The following is a 21,256-nucleotide window of genomic DNA, read 5'->3' as shown; positions in this document are numbered from 1 at the left end:
ATCCTGCATCAGAACTTCCCCCAATGGGGCCTGGAAGATCTGCAATTTGATCAAGCCCACCAGATGATTCTAATGCCCACTAAGCTTTCATAACTACTCTCCTAGAAGGGCTCATGTTCTGAGAAACACTTTGGGAAATGCTGCTGTGGGCTGAATAAATTTGTCTTTAATTTCCATGAATTGCTATTTTAAAATGGATATATATGCTGTAATAAACAAAATACAAATTTACTTGAACTGTTGCCAAATCCACAGTTGTTTTTGTTAAACATTAATGTTCTCGATGGTGGTGGCGGGGTGGGGGTGGGTACTAAAAACACAATTACCCTCCTGCACGGGGTCAGTGGAGCGTTTTGAAATTAACAAGGGGCTTTCAGGTCCCAGAATGTTGGCCTAGAGCATGCAGAAGAGACCTAACACAGAGGTTCTTGCCTGAGCTCTGTGCAGCCTGGGGATCTTAGGAGAACTTCAGAGACCATGGAGAGGGAAAGGATTTCTGACTATTTTGTTTCAATTGGAGAAGTTTTATTAGGCTCTGTGCAAATTTTGTTTGGAGTCGGGGTTTAGCTGCTTTAGAAGGAAAAAAAAAAGTTTGAATTGACCACTGATGCAATTCCTTCATTTGTCAGAGGTGGGAGATGTGACCCAGAGAGGGAAAGACACTTCTTTATGGTCACCCAGCGGTCACCCAGAGGGCCAGTGGCAGGGCCAGTACAAGTTGGCCAGCAGTTGGTCCCAGATGGCTGGGATGAGTGTCGGGGTTGTTAACATGCAGCCCACAGCCAGCGCGGCCAAAGTCAGCTGTAAGTCAGAGCCCAACGCAAAGCAGTCCGAGGAGAGCCCACGGCTTCCTCCTTGGGGCTCACCTCCCTCCCTGGCCTCACCGTTCCTCTTCTCGTTGCCTTTTCTGAGCACCTAAGCATATGTATGAAGCGGAAATGAAACGCCTGCCTTGGACTTGACAGAACTGCTGAACTAAGAGCCATATAATGTCCTCTACTGAAGGACATCACCTTGTCAAGATAAAGCGTGGTAAACGCTCCACAGGAAGCCGGGCTTCCAGGGCGGGATCATGCATATTCGTGGCGGCTCGGGCCTGCCCACTGCACCACCCCCAGGATCCCCTCGGCCGGCTGGCCAGCCTGGGGAGCCTTGGGCAGAACGCTTGATCCGGAGCCGGACTGGGTTTTCCCACTGCTTCCCCGTCACTGGGAACAGGCCCTGGTGGAGGCTTATGTCCTGCCCTCATTGATTTCAAGCCCGAGTTTCCCTTCACCACCCTCCAGCTGGCTTTATGCTGCCCTCTCCAGCTTTGGGGACCCAGCAAACACACCCAGAAGACCCCTAATCATGGCGTTCAAGGCTCTTTGGCGTTCAAGAGCCCTCACCTCTGGCATCTCCCTGGACTCTGCCACAAACCACCGGGAGCTTTTTGTTTTATCTTAGCTCTCACCTCTAGGCCCTTTTACGCTCCTGTGCTGTTGCTCAGCCAGCCCCCTGCCTGGGATCCCCTTTCCCCTTCCGTGTGTGGGGAATCTTCATTATTCTTTTAAGGTACAGCTCGACCATCACCCCTCCCTGAAGCATTCCTTAGCCCCTTCCTTCTCTTGGCAACCAGACACCATCCTCTGGCCTCACGCCCTTTAATTGCTCATTTGTGTGTCTCTTTCCCCCTCTTCACTGAGAGCTCTTTGAGGTCAGGGCAGCATCCCCAGCCCCCAGCCCAGGGCCTGGCTTGGAGTGGGACCCGTGTGAGCTGATGTCCTGGTTACTGTTCCTGTGTGTATCTGTCTGCTCAGGCTGCAGTAACACAATACAACATACTGGTGGCTTAAACAATATCAGTCTATTTCTCACAGTTCTGGAGGCTGGAAGTCTGAGATGGAGGTGTTGGCACGGTTGGTTCCTTCTCGGGCCTCTGTCCTTGGCTTGTAGATGGCCACCTTCTCCCTGTGTCTCACATGGTCTTCCCTCTGGATGCGTCTGTATCCACATTTCCTCTTCTTTTGGGGATACCAGTCATGTTAGATTAGGTCGCATCCATACGACCTCATTTTACTTTAAGCACCTCTTTAAAGGCTCTGTCTCCAAACACAGTCACCTTCTGAGGTATTGGGGGTCAGGGCTTCAATATATACATTTGGGGAGGGGACATAACTCAGTGTCACACATAACACTGGGTAACGAGATTACCCCTCTCCCCCCATTTAGCAGATTTTATCATGCAGGAGGTTTTATAATTCACATGAATTCTGTGGGTCGGGACATTGCAGGGATATCTTGGCTCTGCCCCATGATGTCTGGAGCATCAGCTGGAAACATTCAAAGGCTGAAGCTGGAGTCCTCTGAAGGCCCATTTGCTCACAAGTCTCACATATGGGCTGGGATGACACAAAGACTAGACTGCAGTTGAAATGCTTTTCCACATGGCTTCGCTTCCTCACAGCATGGTGGCTTCAGGGTAGCTGGGCTTCTTACTCCGTGGCTCAGGGCTCCACGAGCAAATGTCCTAGTGAACAAAGCAGGGCTGCATGAACTTAGTGACAGCATCACTTCCCTCATTCTCTGTTGGGTGAAGCCTTCCAGCATTTTGTTATAACAAAATGCCATAGACTGGGTCATTTAGAAAGAGCAGAAATTTATTTCTCACAGTTTTGGAGGCTGGGAAGTCCAAAATCAAGGTGCCAGTAGATTCCTTGTCTGGTGAGGATCCTATCTCTGCTTTCAAGATGATGTCTTTTTTAAAACATTTTTATTTTTTGTGGGTGCATAGTAGCTGTATATATTTATGGGGTACATGAAATGTTTTGATACAAGAATGTAGCATGTAATAAACACATCATGGAAAATTAAGTAAACATCCCCTCAAGCATTTATCCTTTGGTGTTACAAGCAATCCAATTACACTATTTTAGTTACTTTAAACTGTAAAATTAACTTATTATTGACTATAGTCCCCCTGTTATACTATTGAATACTAGGTCTTATTCATTCTTTTTATTTTTGTTTTTTTTAAAACCCATTAACCATCCCATCTGTCCTCTCACTACCCTTCCCAACCTCTGGTAATCATCTTTCTATTCTCTCTCTCCATGAGCTCAATTGTTTTGATTTTTCAGTCCCACAGGTAAGTTAGAACATGCAGTGTGTGTCTTTCTGTGCCTGGCTTATTTCGCTTAACATAATGACCTCCAGTTTCATCCATGTTGTTGCAGATGACAGAGTCTCATTCTTTTTTGTGGCTGAATAGTACTCCATTGTGTGTAAGCACTGCATTTTCTTTATCCATTGATCTGTTGATGGGCATTTAGGTTGCTTCGAATCTTGACTATTGTGAACAGTGCTGCAACATGGGAGTGCAGATATCTCTTCAATATACTGATTTCCTTTCTTTGGGGTATATACCCAGCAGTGGGATTGCTGGGTCATATGGAGCTCTGTTTTCAGTTTTTTGAAGAACCTCCAAACTGTTCTCCATAGCGGTTATACTAATTTACATTCCCATTGACAGTGTACAAAGGTTCCCTTTTCTCCACACCAAGATGGTGTCTTGAATGCCATGTGCTCCAGAGGGAAGGAACACTGTATCCTCACATGGTGGAAGGCCAAAGGGCAAAAGGGACAAACCCCCCACTTTGAGCCCTTTAATAAGGGCACCTAATCACGTGGGAGAAAATTGCACAGCTTAAACACTTTTTAAAGGCCCCCCTCTCAATACTATCACATTGGCAACACCTGAATTTTGGAGATGACACATTCAAACCATAGCACAAGCCCACTCACATTCAAGAGGAGGAGAATTAGGCTCCACCCACTTTGCGTGTGTGTGTGTGTGTGTGTGTGTGTGTGTACTACATGCACACACCACTATGTCCAGCTAATTTTTGTAATTTTTGTAGAGATGGGATCTCACTATGTTGCTCAGGCTGGTCTCATACTCCTGTGCTGAAGCAATCCTCCCATCTCAGCCTCCTAAAGCGCTGGGATTACGGATGTGAGCCACCGTGCCTGCCCTCCCTCCACATTTTGGCAAAAGAGTAACAAGGTCATATTGGAGAAGAGCATGTGGGAGGTGAGACATGGTTGTGGTCATCTTTTTTGGGGAAATGCAATCTGCTATGATTGAGTTAAACAGAATTCAAAGGGACACCTTACAGTTAATACTATCAGACATGTTGGAGTTGGCTGCAGTCAGGGGAAAACAGTTTAGTTTCTCTTCTTTTCCTTGGAATATTATTTGGCATATATGCATATTTTGGGGTTTGGTGTCTCTTATCTTTATGTTTATGGTTATAATGACCCCATCTCTCACCCATTAGCTGTGTGGCTTTTGAGGTCAGTGAGTTATTCTTCCCAAAGTGCTTGACACAGGGCCTGCAGCATGGTAAATACCCATAGTTTTTGAGTTCCCTGTGGGTTGAGCATTTAGAATCATCTGTTTGTTTAATCAGGACATATTTCTCCAGTACCTTCAGGGGTCCCAGTACTATGTTTAGGAACTTATCCATCACTTGCACAGTAAACAGTATCTGTGGATTTTGTCATTCAATAAACACTGCCGTTGTTCAGTCACTCAACAAATGCTGTTACGGCATCCACTTTGGGTAAAGAAGGGTCTCTTGGCAGAGGGGGCGGCTCTCCAGCTAATGCTGTGCTAAAGATGCATGGGGCAGAATTCTAATAGCATCGTGTGTTTCATTTTACCCATTATGACGCCATTATATTTTAAAGCTTGTCTTTCTAACTCTCCTATTTTTCTTCTAGACTGTGCTCCTGCTATATGGCTCAGTTTCTCTAACCATTAGGAAGGTATTATAGTTACTGGAGATTCATCTATCATTTTATGAGCCTCTTTCAAGGGAGGAAATAACAGGTTGTTTCAAGTGCGAGGCGATGGCTCACAAAGCCCTGCGGAACAGGCGTCCCGCTCCCAGGGGATCAGCCAAACGGTGTTTATCTTTGACACAATAAGCAGAAGATCAGAAATGATTACAACAAATGGCCAACTAAACAATCCATCCACAACAAAGGGCAGCTGCCCAAAATGCCGGAAATTGAATCCACACACAGTGGCCAATTCCAGGCTGTGGCCTCAATGGCTCCATCACACATCTAGGGATGCAGGCACTGGGAGACAGCAGCCTCCCCCCGTCCCTGCCCTAAATGTTTTGGCTTTCTGATACCCAAATCAGAATTCCCTTCAAGGGATTTCCTTGCTCTGGCTCAAAAAGTCCATGATCCTTAGGACTGTGTCTATTTCACCCACTGCTTTAGCCCCATTGCCTAGAACAGTGGCTTATACCAGACATGTGGTAAGTATCTGCTGATAGAGGGAAAGAATGCATGAATGAGTGGGCTGGCCCCTGCCTACATCTCCAACTCCACCTTGTGCTTCCGCTTCCTCATAGTTTTCACTGGACTTCTGTCAGTGCTAGAATACATCTTTGTTTCTTCCAGGTCTCCTTTGCAAACTCTGTCCCCTCTGGTTGGAACACTCTCTTCCACCTCTTCCTGATTAACTCCATGCACCCTTTAAGTCTCAGCTCAGAACCACCTTCTTCCAAGAAGCCTTCCCTGACCACACTCCCTCTCCAGGCCCACCCACCTTAATGGCACTTTCTCTGGCACATTTCTTTTCATAGCTCCTTGTCTATGGTCCCCACTAGGATGTGAGCTCCGTTCACCATTCTGTTCACTGCAGAGACAACAGCCAAACACCAGAGACTTGTACTCCTCTTCCACAGTGTAGAGCTGCCTCAGGGAAGAAGCTGCCCAGCCTGGGACTGTGTTTCTCAACCTTGCTTGCATTGATGTGACTACCTTTTGCAGTGGAATGTGAGTGGAAGTGATATGTGTCTCTTCTGGACCAAAGCAGTTAAGCAGGGGCATTCATCTTTCATACTTGATCTCTTCCTTCATTCTTCAAGCTGATGCAAAGGGTCTAGTGAAGGACTCTGAGAAAGCACTGATGAAAACCACTTAAATTCCCGAGGCGTCGCCCAGAGCCGAGCTCCTCAGGAGAGATGACCAAAGGGAACGTCTGCATTGGATTTTGTGTAAGTATGGAGTAACCTCTTATTGCATTAAGCCACTGATAATTTGGGGATGCTTGTTACAGCAGCTAGCATTAATTGACTACTGTTTTATTTCAACAATTATTTGTGAACAGGAGAGTTTCCTGGCCACACAAGCCTCATACTATGTCTGTTCAGCACCTGGGCTCAGCACTTCTTAGGAGCCTGTGGTCTGGCAGCAGAGTAATTTGGGAATCAGTTCACATCATTGTTAAAAGCATCAATTTGTTAGATTAGATGGACTGAGCCTCGTACCACTGGGAAACATAAAGAGTCTTTGCTCATGGATAGAAATGGTATTATTCGATACAGAGCATCTTAATTAAAATAGGCAAATAATGACCTTTGACAAAGCACACTAGATAGAGTAAGTGTTACTCTCTCCCTCAACCCTGGTTCTATTAAGTCTTGCAGACACCACCTCTAGCTTTCCCACTTGTCCCAGCAAGACAAGTCTCTGGGTGGCCTGGAACCAGCCCAGTTCTCCTTCCTTTCTCACTTATGGTTCTCAAGAATAACTGTAGAATGTGCTGAGAATGTGACATCCTGAGATGGGAAAGGATTGGCCAGAAGAGTCTGGGCTGTGTTCCAATTTTCTCCCCTAGAAACAGGATGTTCTTCAGTGCTTTTGTCTGGTGACTCCCATCTCCCTGGGGTATAAGACCCAGGGTGGGCTGCTTTCTGGGGCCTGTGGGCTGCGGTGCAAGTGGGGCACATGCAGTCAAGACTCCTTCTACCCTGGGCAGCTTTCTGAGCCTGGGGACTGGCTCTCAGTGAATCCTAGGCTTAGGCTTCGGTCGTCCCTTGCTGCCTATCTGTAAGTCATAACCCTGCTTCATGTAAGCTGTCATGTGTGTGGTTGTTCTATGTTACTGCATTCAGATAAGTGGGTAACCAGTGAACACCGAACTTACTTCACAGTCCCATTTTCCTCTCCCCAACCCCTCAGTTCAGTCTTTGTTGCCTCCCACCAGATCTACCCAAGAACCTCTGGGCTGGTTTACTCCCATCCATGTTCACATCTGGCCAACACTCACTTTTACTGGTGTTCTCCACAACCTGCATCACAGCTATAAGGTTGTTCTAAAACCTGGAACTGGCCTCATGGTCACCTGTTGCCTTCAGGGGAAGTCCACACTCCTTACCTAACATTCAAAGTGCTTCAAGGTATGACTCTTGCTTCTCCCTCTCGCCTCAAATCCTTCATTCACATAATGTCTCAGAGACTCTAAGCCTCACCTGCCCCATTTGTACCCTGAGAATTTCTGCATCCAAGACTTTGTTTATACGTTTCCTCCTATGGACACATGGCCAGGCTTCAAGGCTCCACCCAAATATGGGATTTTATCTTCTAAGTATTTCTGTCTTTCTCTTCTTGCAAACAAAAAGGAGAAAAGTATGATGATTTGAATAATAAACAAAGGATATTTATAAAAGAAAAAATACAGATAATCATAAGGAAAGAAACAATTTTTTCTTTACTTATAAACAAAAAAACAAATTAAAGCAATAATATCCCTCCCCTATCCCCCTTATTTTGTATCGTGTGATTACAGTTGGGCGGGTCAGGACCCTGGGGAACAGGTTCTCCCATTCACTGCTGGTAAGTCCTTCCAGGGGTAATTTGGCAATATGTATCAGAAGCCTTAAGAGTTTGCACATGCTTTGATCCAGCAGTTCCTTCTGGAACAGATCCTAAAGAAACAGAGATGTATGCAGAGATTTAATTATAAGTGTATTTACCAAAACATTGTTGATGGTGGTGAAAAAGCAAAAGCAACTTAAATGTCTGACAATTGAACTGGTTATATATCATAGTGGATTTCTAGGGCAGTCATTAAAAAATAATGTTGTGGAATAATATTCAATGGCATGGAAAGATGTACATGATAAAGTATTAAGTGAGAAAAGCAGGTTACAAAACAGATGAATTACTGGGGGAGATAAGACACATGTATAAACAACTCAAACATGAGTTGGAGCCTAGCATAGTAGGAAGAAAAACACATTCTCTGGGACCAGATTGTCCAGATTCAAACCCTAGCTCTGCTAAAAACTGGCTGTGTGAGCTTGGACAGGTGACTCAACTGCTCTGTGCCTTGGCTTTTCATCTGTAAAATGGAGATTCAACTAGTGTCTATCTAGATAAATCAGCATATACAAAGTGCTTAGAAGTGCCTAATACATAGAAAGCAAGACATGAGAGTTTGTTCAGGAAAAAATTTCACTTCTATCAGAAATGTAAAGAATGGCTTGTGGAACGAGGGTTCATTCTCTTGCAGGAGATGTGGGCCAGGCTCAGAGAAGCAGAAGCTTGGGTCTTGAATGACGTGAAGGGCTTCTATAGATGGAGAAGGGGCAGGTTGAAGAATTCCTTCCCCAGTGTTTCCCAGGAGGCTAGCTACAAGGCTTCCCCCAAGGGGACATTGAGGGAGCACCTCTCCACTGAGCCACACTGGGCCTGGGATGCATGTGGCTGCTGGGAAACTGTGAGCCTTAGCCTGAGGAGGTTGGCTTTCAGTCTCTTGGGCAGCTCCCCTCCGCTGCCCTGGCCAGGCCTTCTGTTTGTGCAGAGCCGTGCATTTCTAGTTTTGCTGAATGGCGCAGTCTTGCCAGGCAAGGTTTAAGACAGAAGGTTAAGCCTTGTTTTAAGAAATATGCATGCTTTTAAAGAGATGAATTGTATTTTCTAAAAATTATGTTTTTATAGAAGGCCCTGCTGTGCCAAAGTTTTGGGAAAACATTAATCTTACAGACTTGTTGGATGTTAGAGCCTTGAGTGACCATTCACATCATGTAATTGATAGATGGAGAAATGAGAGCAAGAGACTGGAAAGTTTTATCCAGGAGGTCACGACACAAGCAGGGTTGAAGTCTAAGGCTCCAGGCTCCCAGTCAGGTCTGTGAAGGCAAAGCCAAAAGCCCTTATGCTGGGCCAGGGGAATAAAAGGAGACAGATTTTGGCTCCATATGAGGGTATTTTTTTTTTCCTGTTTTTTTTTTTTTTTGAGACAAAGTTTCACTCTATCACTCAGGCTGGAGTGCAGTGGCATGATCTTGGCTCACTGCAACCTCCACCTCCCAGGTTCAAGCAATTCTCTTGCCTTAGCCTCCCCAGTAGCTGGGATTACAGGCACGCACCACCACGCCCAGCTAATTTTTTGTATTTTTAGTAGAGACAGGATTTCACCATGTTGCCCAGGCTGGTCTTGAACTCTTGGGCTCAGGCAATCCACCTGCGTCAGCCTCCCAAAGTGCTGGGTTTACAGGCACGTGCCACCACACCCGACCCAGGGTATTTGTTTTAACAGGGAAACCTGACCAGAACTGAAGTTGCCTAATAGGTAGTGAGCTCCCCGTCACCTGGGTCATGAAAGCCAAGCGTGGGGGACCCTTGAGAAATGATACAGCTAATTTAACTTCTGAGTTTTCTTCCAGTTCTGAAATTCCACTGTGCCATGATCTTCCATCATTTTAAAATTAATTATTTGATAATAAAACATAGGAATCCTCCCTTATTGGCAATTGCATTTTCCAGGGTTTCCATTACCCGAGGTCAACCACAGTCTGAAGATATTAAATGGAAAACTCAGAAATAAACAACTCCTAAGTTTAAATTGCATGCCATTCTGAGTAGTTGTCTTGTTTTATTCTGTCCCGGGCAGGAGTCATCCCTTTGTATAGAGTATCCATGTGTATGTGCTATCTGCCCGCTAGTCAGTCAGTAGCTGTCTTGGTTTATCAGATTGACTGTGTATGGCAATGTTTGGGTTCAGGTAATGCTTATTTTACTAATTATGGCCCCAAAGTGCAAGAGTCGTGATGTGGGCAATTTGAATGTGCCAAAGAGAAGCCATAAAGTACTTCTTTAAGTGAAAAATTGAAAGTTCTTGACTTAATAAGGAAAGAAAAAAAAATTGTATGCTGAGGTTGCTAAGATCCATAGTAAGGATGAATCTTCTATCTGTGAAATTATGAAGAAAGAAAAACATTTTGCATAATATTTTTGGGCTTCGGTATTGTGGTTTCAGGTATCCACTGGGGGTCTTGGAATGTATCCCCCTTGGATAAGGTGGGATTACTCTATCACAAACATAAAGAAGTAAAGGTAAAAATAATGTAATAGAAACTCATATTGCACCATCCAGATTTAAGATGTTAATATTTTGCTGTATTTGTTGTAGCCTTCTCTTCTTTTTCTCAGGAAGAAAAATCACAGATACAGCTAACAGCCCCCATGTTTTCTTTCCTCCTCAAAGAAAGTTTGCTTAAAGTGTTTAAAAATCACTCTTTACCAGTTTTTATACATTGAATGCATGTATGTATAACCATAACAATATGTAGGATTGCTTTTTGTGTTCTTAAAGCTGACATTAATTGTATTGTACTGACTTTGTCCTTTTGTAACTGATGTTTCTCATTTAACATTACATTTTGAGACTTAACCACATCTGTGCAGGAAAACTTAGTTCATTTGTTTCAACAGCTATACAGTAGTTCATTGTATGAATGAACTGCACCTGACTTACTTATTCTCTGTTCATGGACATTTAGATTGCTTCCTAATTTTTCTCGATTACAATATATAAAAGCAGAATTGCCGGATAATATTATATGCACATCTTCAAGTTTACCAGATATTGACAATTTACTCTTCAAAGTGCTATGCCTGTTTACAGCTCCATCAACAGTGAAAGAGTTCCTGATGCTTCCATCCTCCAAAATCTGTGGTGTTATCAGTCATTTTATTTTTTGCCAATCTGATATGCATGAAAAGTTGTCTCAGTGTTGCTTACATTTATTTTCTTTCCCTCTTCCACCCTCCTCCTCCAATCCTATGCACACTAGTCATATTGCACTGTCTAGGACCTCCAGACATCCTCGTTTGTTCTTGACTTTGAAAGAAATACTTCTAACATTTCATAATCATATGTGGTATTTGCTGTTGGTGTTTGGCAGGTAATTCTTATCATGTTAAGGTTCTCTTCTTAGTTTAAGGGTTTTTTTTTTTTTATCATGAATTAGTGTTGCTGAATTTCATCAAATGCTTTTTCTAAATCTATTGAGATGATTGCATGGTTTTTCTACCTTAATTTGTTAATCTGGTAAATTAAAATGACAGATTTTCTTTTTGCTTCAGTTCTTTTAAAAATAAGTAAAATATTTCAGATATAATTGAAGCTGTGTATGCTCCTAGTTGATCTCATTCTTTTTCCTCCCTCTCCTGAGGCAAACACCACCCTCACCTCAGTGTTTTTCATTCTCATACATAGTTTCATACTATTGCTACATATGTTTGCATCATAAACAATATGTGGTGGTGTTCTGCATATTTTCAAAGTGTATCTTACTATGCATATTCTAGAATTTGCTTTTCCAATTTGATAGTTGTAGCTCTAGTTCATTCTAATTGCTACATGACATTGCATTGTGTTACTATACTACAATTTATTTATTCCTTCTTTTGTTTAGGAACACTGAAATAATTTCTAACTTTTAGCTATTACAAACAACGGCACAGATAAATATTCTTGTAAAAGACTTTCTGCAAAATGCAAAACTGCCCTGTTGGGCCATAGAATATGCTTTTCTTCAATATTGTTAAATGTGGCTAAATTGCTCCCCAAAATACGCTCCCAGAAGTATAATTAGAGATCTGTTTTTTCATATCCTGAACAATACTTGGTGTTGTCAGCCTTTTAACGTTTGCTGACATGATGTCCATAAAATCATGTTTCATTGTTGTTTTAATTTGAATTTCTTCAATTTACTAGTGAGACTGAGAATCATATATATGTGTATATATATAATGTGTGTGTATATATATCACATATATGTGTATATATGTGTGTATATATGTATATGCACACACGTATATATATTCCTCATTTTCACTGCTGATGGCATTTTATCAAATGAATGTTCCACAAAAATTCTACCATTGATTTGTTTCACTCCTCCAGTTTTTGAATATTTCAAACAATATCACTGTAAACATTCCTGTACATGTCTCTGGGCACACACATGCATGAGTTTCTCTAGGGACTATATCTAGGAGAGGAGTTTCTTAATCAGATATGCATATCTTCAGCTTTATTAGAGAATGCCAACTTATTTTCCAAAGAGACTGTTGTGGCTTGTCTTTTACTTTGCATATAATAACTATTGCTGAATAAAGTTTTAAAATAAAAGTTAAATTTGTCAATATTTTTCTTTTCTCATAGTGTCTTGTTTGAGAAATTCTCTACCCTGAAGATGTTTTCATGTTTTTTTCTAAATAAGTTTTGCCTTTTCTATTTAGATTTTTAATCTACCCAGAATTAATTTTCACATATAATTAAAAATGTAAGCAGCTAGTTTTAGTTTTTTCAATAAGTATGGTCAGTTGCCTCAGTGTCATTTATTGAAGAAGCCATTCCTTCCTTATTGATTTGTGACATAACCTCTGTCACATATCAGGTATCCATTTAAGAGTGGATCTTTTCGTTGAGGTGGTTTTACTTTTATTTGCCATGTTATTTCTTTAATGGCTTAATTTATTCAAGTTTCTTATTTCTTCTTGAGTCAATTTTGGTAATTTTTATTTTCTAGAAATGTAAAATTCTTTGTGTTTTCAAATTTTAAAACGTAAAGCTGATCATATTCTATTACGATTATTAAAGTCTCTATTTTAGTTATATCCCCTTCTTCATATCTAATTTTGTGTATTTATATGCCTTTTTTGTTTGTTCCCTTGCTTAGCCTTATTGGAAGACTGTTTTATTAGTTTTTCTTTTTAAGAGAAATAGCTTTTGTCTTAGTTGATTCTGTTATTTTCTTGTTTTTTTATTTTATTAATTTCTACCCTTATTTTTAATATTTACTGTCTTCTTGTAGTAAACAAAAACAAGACAGTTGTTTTATTGGTTCTTCAGTTAAATATAACATTTATTTTCTAACTTTATTTTAATTGGTGCATTTACAGTTACAAATTCTCTTGCAGGTACTCTACTAGTTACATAGTTTTAATATGCAAATTTCAATTACAATTCATGTGAAATACTTATAATTTTTATTATGATGTCCTCTTTCACAGTAAGTTATTTAGAGAAGCATTTTACAAATTTCAATGTATGTCTGTTTTGTTTGAATTTAACGTTTATGATTGCTTTCTAATTTAGATTTATTGCCACAAGAGAAAATGATCTACACGATATTGCTTCTTTGTTGAGATTTCCTGTGTGTATAGTATTATATATGGTCAAATTTTGTAAATAATTCATATGAATTGGAAGAGAATGCATTCTCTTTGTTTATTGGTTGAAAACTCTATATGCATTTATTAGAAAATATATTGATTTTATCGTTCAAACATTCTATACCTTAATAACATTTTGTCTACTTGGTATATGGTTTCTTTTTTTAATTTTTTTTGAGACCAAGTCTCACTCTGTTGCCCAGGCTAGAGTGCAGTGGCTCGATCTTGGCTCATTGCAAGCTTTGCCTCCTGGGTTCAAGTGATTCTCCTGCCTCTAACTCCTGAGTAGCTGGGATTACAGGCATACACTACCTCGCCTGGCTAACTTTTGTATTTTTAGTAGAGACGGGGTTTCACCATGTTGATATGGCTGGTCTGGAACTGCTGACCTCAAGTGATCCACCCGCCTTAGCCTCCTAAAGTGCTAGGATTACAGGCGTGAGCCACTGCACCTGACCACTTGGTATATGATTTCTAATAGATGTTTGCTGAAATCTCCCATTATGTTTTTATATTGGTTATTTTTTTTTTCTAATCCTGTCTGTGTCTGTATTGTATGTTTTCAGGTAATTTTTTTAGGTGCATATAAATTCATTATTGATATATTTCCTTGGTGGACTTTTTCTTTATATAAGTATATGTATTAAATATGTATGTAATATATTGTTACATACTATCTAATACCTTAAATTTTATTTTAATTAATTAATCAATTAATTAATCAATTAATTAATTTTTTGGAAACAGTGTCTCACTCTTGCCCAGTCTAGAGTGCAGTAGAGCGATCTCGGCTCATTGCAAGCTCCGCCCCCTGGGTTCATGCCATTCTCCTGCCTCAGCCTCCAGAGTGGCTGGGACTACAGGCGCCCGCCACTATGCCTGGCTAACTTTTTGTATATTTAGTAGAGACGGGGTTTCACCATGTTAGCCAGGATGGTCTCGATCTCCTGACCTCGTGATCCACCCGCCTGGGCCTCCCAAAGTGGTGGGATTACAGGCGTAAGCCACCGTGCCCGGCCCAATACCTTAAATTTTAGTTTGTCTGGTACTAATATTACTACATTAGTTTTGTTGCTGTTGTTAGTAATTTCATGGTATATATTTTCCATGTCTTCATTTCAACATTTCTAATTAATTTTATTTCAGATGTGTCTCTTGTGTTTTACTGGATTTAAATCTAATCATCCAATCTATTTTAGTAGATGGACTTTTAAATTTATTTGTTTATTTTACATTTGTCTTAGCAACAGAGCCTGAAGCAATGTTGAGTCATTAAGAGAGAGAGAAAGGATAACTGAGGCAAAGGAGAACGGAAAGCATGTGTAAGGACTTCACAGCACAACACGAGACAATGCCAATGCTTGATAGATATACTCACTTGGCCTCTTGGCACATCTCCACACATGCTGTACAGGCATATGCATGCCTTGGAAAAGTCCATTGAAGGGAACCAAAGAGAAGGCATTTATCTGTTGGCTCTGTTCTATCTCTTATCTCTAATTGGGCCTTTTGCCCCTTGGGGATGTAACTCTTTTGAACTTCAGGCTGAGTTACCTGGTTCATGCATTGTGACATAAAGTGCCAATGGAGTGGGAGAAGACAGAGACAGTGGGCAGCGGCCTCCAGCCACAGACCCGACAGAGTTGACTGTCACTTGGCAGTAGCTGTAAGAAAGGCAAGAGGCTGAGTGTCTGGGAGACAGGTGAGGCCAAGAGAATTTGAGGGTATGTGCAAGATGCATCTCCTACAACATTTATTGTAATGATCTACATATTTGCATATTTTTTAACCAACTTTTTCTGTGCTTTGTTTTCTGTTCTTTTTTTTTTTTTCTCCTTTTCTTGCATTCTGTTGAACTGAAAATGTTTTTCACATCCATTCTTCCCTTACATACCCTTTTTCCCCTTTGTAGTGATTTGGAAAATAGACTGTGTTTTTCATTTTATTGTGGTTATCCTTGAATTTTTATATAATTAATTGCATACATATGCCTAAGTATTCATTTTTTTCTAACAGGTTTAAGTCATTCAGTATATCTATCCTCTTCCCAAACATGACACAGAATTTAACTAACTTTAGTCACTAATTGAACATCATTCTCATCTAGTTATTATTATTTCTAGTCATAGTTTTGCCTATTAATAAAAAATTATCTCTTTCAGTTAATAATTAAATTTACTGATATATTTTGTTTTCTAGCTCATTAACTTCCCTCTAAATTCAGTTCTCTCCTTTCTGAAGTATATCCTTTAAGTTCTTTTTTTTGTTTTTGTTTTTTTTAAAGAGACATTATCTTTTTAGATTTATAGAAAAAGTTGAGAAGATAGTTGAGATTTTCAAAATATCCTCTACGGTTTCCCCTATTTTAACATCTCACATTAGTGGGAAATTCTTGTTATAATTAAGGAACCACTATTGATACATAATTATTAACTAAAGTCATACTTTATCCAAATTTCCTTAGTTTTTATCTAATGTTGTTTTTCTGCTCCAGGACTTCATCCAGAATACCATATCACATTTAGTAAGAGAGTTTTGAGGAATAATGGCCAAGTATTTTGTAGGATGCCTCACGATGGGAATTTGTCTGCTGTTTTTCTCATAATAAGACTGGGGCCATGGGTTACTTGGAGACAGACTACAGAGACAAAGTGCCGTCTTCACTGCATCATGTCAAGGGTACATAACATACTATCAACACGATTTATGACTGTTGATAGTGGCCTTGATCACCTGGTTGAGGTGGTGTGTCAGGTTTCTCCACAGTAAAGTTATCCTCTCCTGCCTCCTCCATAGTGTATTGTTTGGAAGGAAGTTGCTATGTGCAGCCCACACTTAAAGAGTGGGAAGTTATGCTCCCCTTCCTTGAGGGTGGAGTATCTCTAATTTATTCAATTGCTTATTTATGTAAGCATGGACTCAGAAATATTTATTTTTTCACTTTGGATTAGAATCTGACATACCTTATTTGTTTTGTTGTTCAGATTGTTCCAGCTTGGGCCATTGGGAACTCTTTCCATTGGCTCTTGTCCTCCTCTGATACACCTCCATCATAGGCTGTTGTTTAACACTTCCTTATTTTATAGCACTATGAGAAGTTCTAGGATTATCTTATATATTTCTTTCCCCAGTCCTAGAATCAACTATTTCTCAAAGATTCCTGGTTTCTTTATTGGAGGATGGTGTTAGAAACCAAGATCTAGGCATTAGGTGTGCTTGTTGCTACTGAGGTGTCATTTCTTTTATGCCCTTTCAGCTGATAGCACAAACATTTTTATGTTAACCCATGCATACATACACAAGTGTATTACTGATCACGTGCAGTGGCTCATGCCTATAATCCTAGAACTTCGAGAGGCCAAGGCAGATGGATCGCTTGCACTTAGGAGTTCGAGACCAGCCTGGGCAAAATGGCAACACCCTGTCTCTACAAAAAATACAAAAATTTGCTGGGTGTGGAGGTGCATGCCTGTAGTCCCGCTTACTTGGGAGGCTGAGGCAGGATTGCTTGAGCCTAGGAGGTGGAGGTTGCAGTGAGCCAAGGTCGTGCCACTGTACTCCAGCCTGGGCAACAGAGGAAGTAAGACCCTGTCTCAAAAAAACCCCAAAAAGCCAAAAAGCACAGTATATTAGTCTGGGTTCTTCAGAGAGACAGAACCAATGGTAAATATATTATTATAAGGAATTGGTTCACATGATTCTAGAAACTGAGAAGTCCAAGATCTGAAGTTGGCAAGCTGGAAACCCAGGAGAACTGATGTTGTAAATTCCAGTCTAAGTCTGAGTCTTAGTCCAAAGAAGGAGACCAGTCCCAGTCTGAAGAGAGTCAGTCAGAAATAATTAGTTTTGAAAGCACAAACACATTTATTTATTAACCAAAGGAATAACCCTAATTAACCCAACACTTTGAAATAGTTGCAAGCTTTGCAAAAAATTGGTGCAATGGCCAAAACAAGAATTTTTTCTTATTCAGCCTTTTCTTCTATTCAGGCCTTCAACAGATTGAATGAGGCCTACACATACTGGGGAGAACAATCTGCTTTACTCTATCTACTGATTCACATGTTAATCTCATCTAGAAACACTCTCACAGACACACCCAGAAGTAATGTTTAACCAAATGTCTGGACACCCCATGACCCAGTCACGTTTAGACACATAAGATTATAACATAATATTTCTGTAATTACTCAGAAAAAAAACTCTTCTGAAATTCACATGGAACCAAAGAAGAGCCCAAAGAGCCAAAGTAATCCTAAGCAAAAAGAACAAAGCTGCAGACATCACGTTACCTGACTTCAAACTATACCTCAAGGCCACCATAACCAAAACAGCATGGTACTAGTATAAAAACAGACATGTAGGTCAATGGAATAGAATAGAAAACTCAGAAATAAAGCCACATATCTGCTTTTCACAGTTACTGAACTAATTTACATTCTCACCAGCCATCTGATCTTCAACAAAGTTGACAAAAATAAACAATGGGGAAAGGATTCCCTATTCAATAAACGGTGCTGGGATAACTGGCTAGCCATATGCAGAAGAATGAAACTGGACCCCTACCTTTCACCATATACAAAAATTAACTCAAAAGTTGATTGGATTAAGACTTACGTGTAAGACTTAAAACTTTAAAAATCCTAGAAGAAAAAATCTAGGAAATACCCTTCTGGACACTGGCCTTGGCAAATAATTTATGACTAAGTCCACAAAAGCAATTGCAACAAAAAGAAGAATTGACAAGTGAGACCTAATTAAACTAAAGAGCTCCTGCACAGCAAAGGAAAATATCAACAGAGTAAAAAGCTAACCTACAGAATAAGAGAAAATATTTACAAACTATGCACCCAATAAAGATCTATCTATGAAGATCTATCCAGAATCTATACAGAACTTAATTCAACAAGCAAAAAATAAGTAACCCCTTAAGAATTGGGCAAAGGACATGAACAGATACTTCTCAAAAGAAGACATACAAGTGGCCAACAAATATATGAAAAAATGTTCAACATCACTAATCATTGGAGAAATGCAAATTAAAACCACAATGAGATACCATCTCACACACTCAGAATGGCTATTACTAAAATGTCAAAAAATAACATGTTGATGAGGCTGCAGAGAAAAGGGAAAGCTTACACACAGCTGGTGAGAATGTAAATTAGTTCAGTAACTGTGGAAAGCAGTTTGGAGATTTCTCAAAGAACTAAAAATGTAACTACCATTCAACCCAGCAATCTCATTACTGGGTATATACCCAAAGAAAAATAAATCATCCTACCAAAAGGACACATGCACCCGTATGTTTATTGCAGCAGTATTCACAGTAGCAAAGACGTAGACTCAACCTAGGTGCCCATCAGTGGTGGACTGGATAAAGAAAATGTGGTACATACATATCATGAAATACTAGGCAGCCATAAAAAAGAGTAAAATCATGTCCTTGCAGCAACATGGATGGAGTTTGAGGCCATTGTTCTAAGTAAATTAATTGAGAAACAGAAAACCAAATACCACATGTTCTCATTTATAAGTGGGAGCTAAACATTGGGTACACATGGATATAAAGATGGGAACAATAGACATTAGAGACTACTAGAGTAAGGGGTGGGAATGGTTGAAAAACCACATATTGTGTACTATGCTCACTACCTGAGTGACAGGATCAATTATAACCCAAGCCTCAGCATCACACAACATATCCATGCAACGAACCTACACATGTACCCTGAATTTAAAAGTTGATATTTAAATAACAAAATAAACCACTTAACAAACAAAAATTTCTGTAATTAACCATTTGTGCCTGTATTAAGCTAATCATGAGTTCATATTAATATCTCCAACTCTAATCCTTGGGTTATTCTGGCCTCCCCCTTTTATCTGTAAACTCCCACCTCAAACGTGAGAAACCTGGCCACCAACATCCACCATCCATTTACTTAGTTGTCCAGTTCCACTACACATGTACAGTGGTACTGGAAACTTTAAACCATACCCTGTGAGAAACAATAACTTTATCCAGTAGAGGGAAGAGTGCTAAAATGCCTTTAGTCTTAAAGACTACTAATTTCCAAAGTTACTTAGGTCAACACCTGGATCTCTCACCCTCTTCGGTGAGGTTGTTTTTATAATACCGGGAAATTCTCTTATCACAGTCTGCATTCCTTTCTGGGATTCCCTTCCTCCTAATTGACTTTTAAAAATTTGTGTGCCTTAAGTTTTCCTTCTGCTGTCAAGTTCCATGGGTTTGAGAAATGCCTATTGTAATGCATTCACCATTACAGTATCATACAGTATAGTTTCTCTGCTCTAACAAATACCCCATGTATCACCTATTTATTGCTCCCTTCTACCCCCAAACCCTTGGCACACATGGATCATTTTTCTTTGTCTATGGTTTTGCTTTTTCCAGAATGTCATATAATTTGAATCATACACAATATAGTATTTTCATAGTGTCTCCTTTCATTTAATAATGGGCATTTGAGTTTTCTCCAAATCTTTTTGTGGCTTGATAGCTCACATTTTTTTTATTGCTACATAATACTCCATTGTATGGATATACCACCGTTTGTTTTTCCATTCACATATCAAAGGAAACCTTGGTTGCATCCAGTTTTTGGAGACTGTGAATAAAACTTCTATAAACATTCCCATGCAGGATTTTGTGGGAACATAAAATTTCAAATCGATTTAAATACCTAGGAGTGTGATTTCTGGATTGTAAGGCTATGTTTAGCTTTGTAAGACACTGCCAAACTGTCTTCCAAAGTGGCTGAACCATTTTACATTCCCACTATAAATGAATGATATAGTTCCTGTTGTTCCACATCCTCACCAACATTTGGTATTGTCAGTTAAATATTTGAAAAAATTTTAGCCATTGTCATAAGTGTGTAGTGGTATCCTATTACTGTTTTAATTTGCAATTCTATGATGACAAATGAAGTTGAACATAATTTCATATGTTTATTTTTCATTTGCATATCTTCTTTGGTGAGGTGTCTGTTCACATCTTTGCCAATATTTACTTAGGTTGTTTGTTTTCTTATTGTTAAGTTTTAAGAGTTTTTTGATGTATATTTTGGATGTACAGCTACTATGTGTTTTGCAAATATTTTCTCCCAGTCTGTGCCTTGTCCTTTAATTCTCTTAACTGTGTCTTTCACAGAGCAAAAATTTCAATTTTAATAAAGTTTAATGTGTCAATTTTTTCCTTTATGGTGTGATAATGTAAAATATGTATTTAATCTTTGTCGCCTTTCCCTAAATATACAAATCCTAAAATCCTTAGACTCTTTAAAGTTATTTTTTTGTATGCTAATGGTTAACTGATGGTTGGCAACCTCTACACAGCTTTAGGATGGGGGCTGGTCACTAGAGAGACCAAGGCATAATTAGAGAGTTGAAACTTTTAGCTCCACCCCCACCCTCCTGAGAGGGGAGAAGGGCTGAAGGTTAAGTTGATCATCAGTGGCCAGTGATTTAATCAATTATGCCTATGTAATGAAGCTTCTGTAAAAGTCCAAAAGGAATGGATTTGGAAAGCTTCCACATAGGCCTCTACATGGGAGTTCCCGAAGAGTGGCACACCCTGGGGGGTCATGGAGGCTCCACGCCCTTTCTTCCATATCTCACACTATGCATCTTTTCATCTGTATCCTTTGTAATTTCCTTTATAATAAACTGGTAAACATATTTCCCTGAGTTCTGTGAGCCACTGTAGCAAATTAATCGAACCCAAAGAGGGGGTTGTGGGAATCCCAACTTAAAGCTGGTTAGTTGGAAGTTCTGGAGGCTTGGATTTATGACTGGTGCCTGAAGGAGGGGAAGTCTCGTGGGACTGAGCCCTCAACTTGTGGGATTTGGCCCTTACCTTCAGGTAGATAGAGTCAGAAGTGAATTGGAGGACATCCAGATGGTGTCTGCTGCAGACCTG

Source organism: Colobus angolensis, unplaced genomic scaffold (genome assembly GCF_000951035.1).
Source record: "Colobus angolensis palliatus isolate OR3802 unplaced genomic scaffold, Cang.pa_1.0 Scaffold4, whole genome shotgun sequence".
Lineage (NCBI taxonomy): Eukaryota > Metazoa > Chordata > Mammalia > Primates > Cercopithecidae > Colobus > Colobus angolensis.
The sequence above is the reverse complement of the archived record's forward strand: the minus strand, read 5'-3'. Positions refer to the sequence as shown.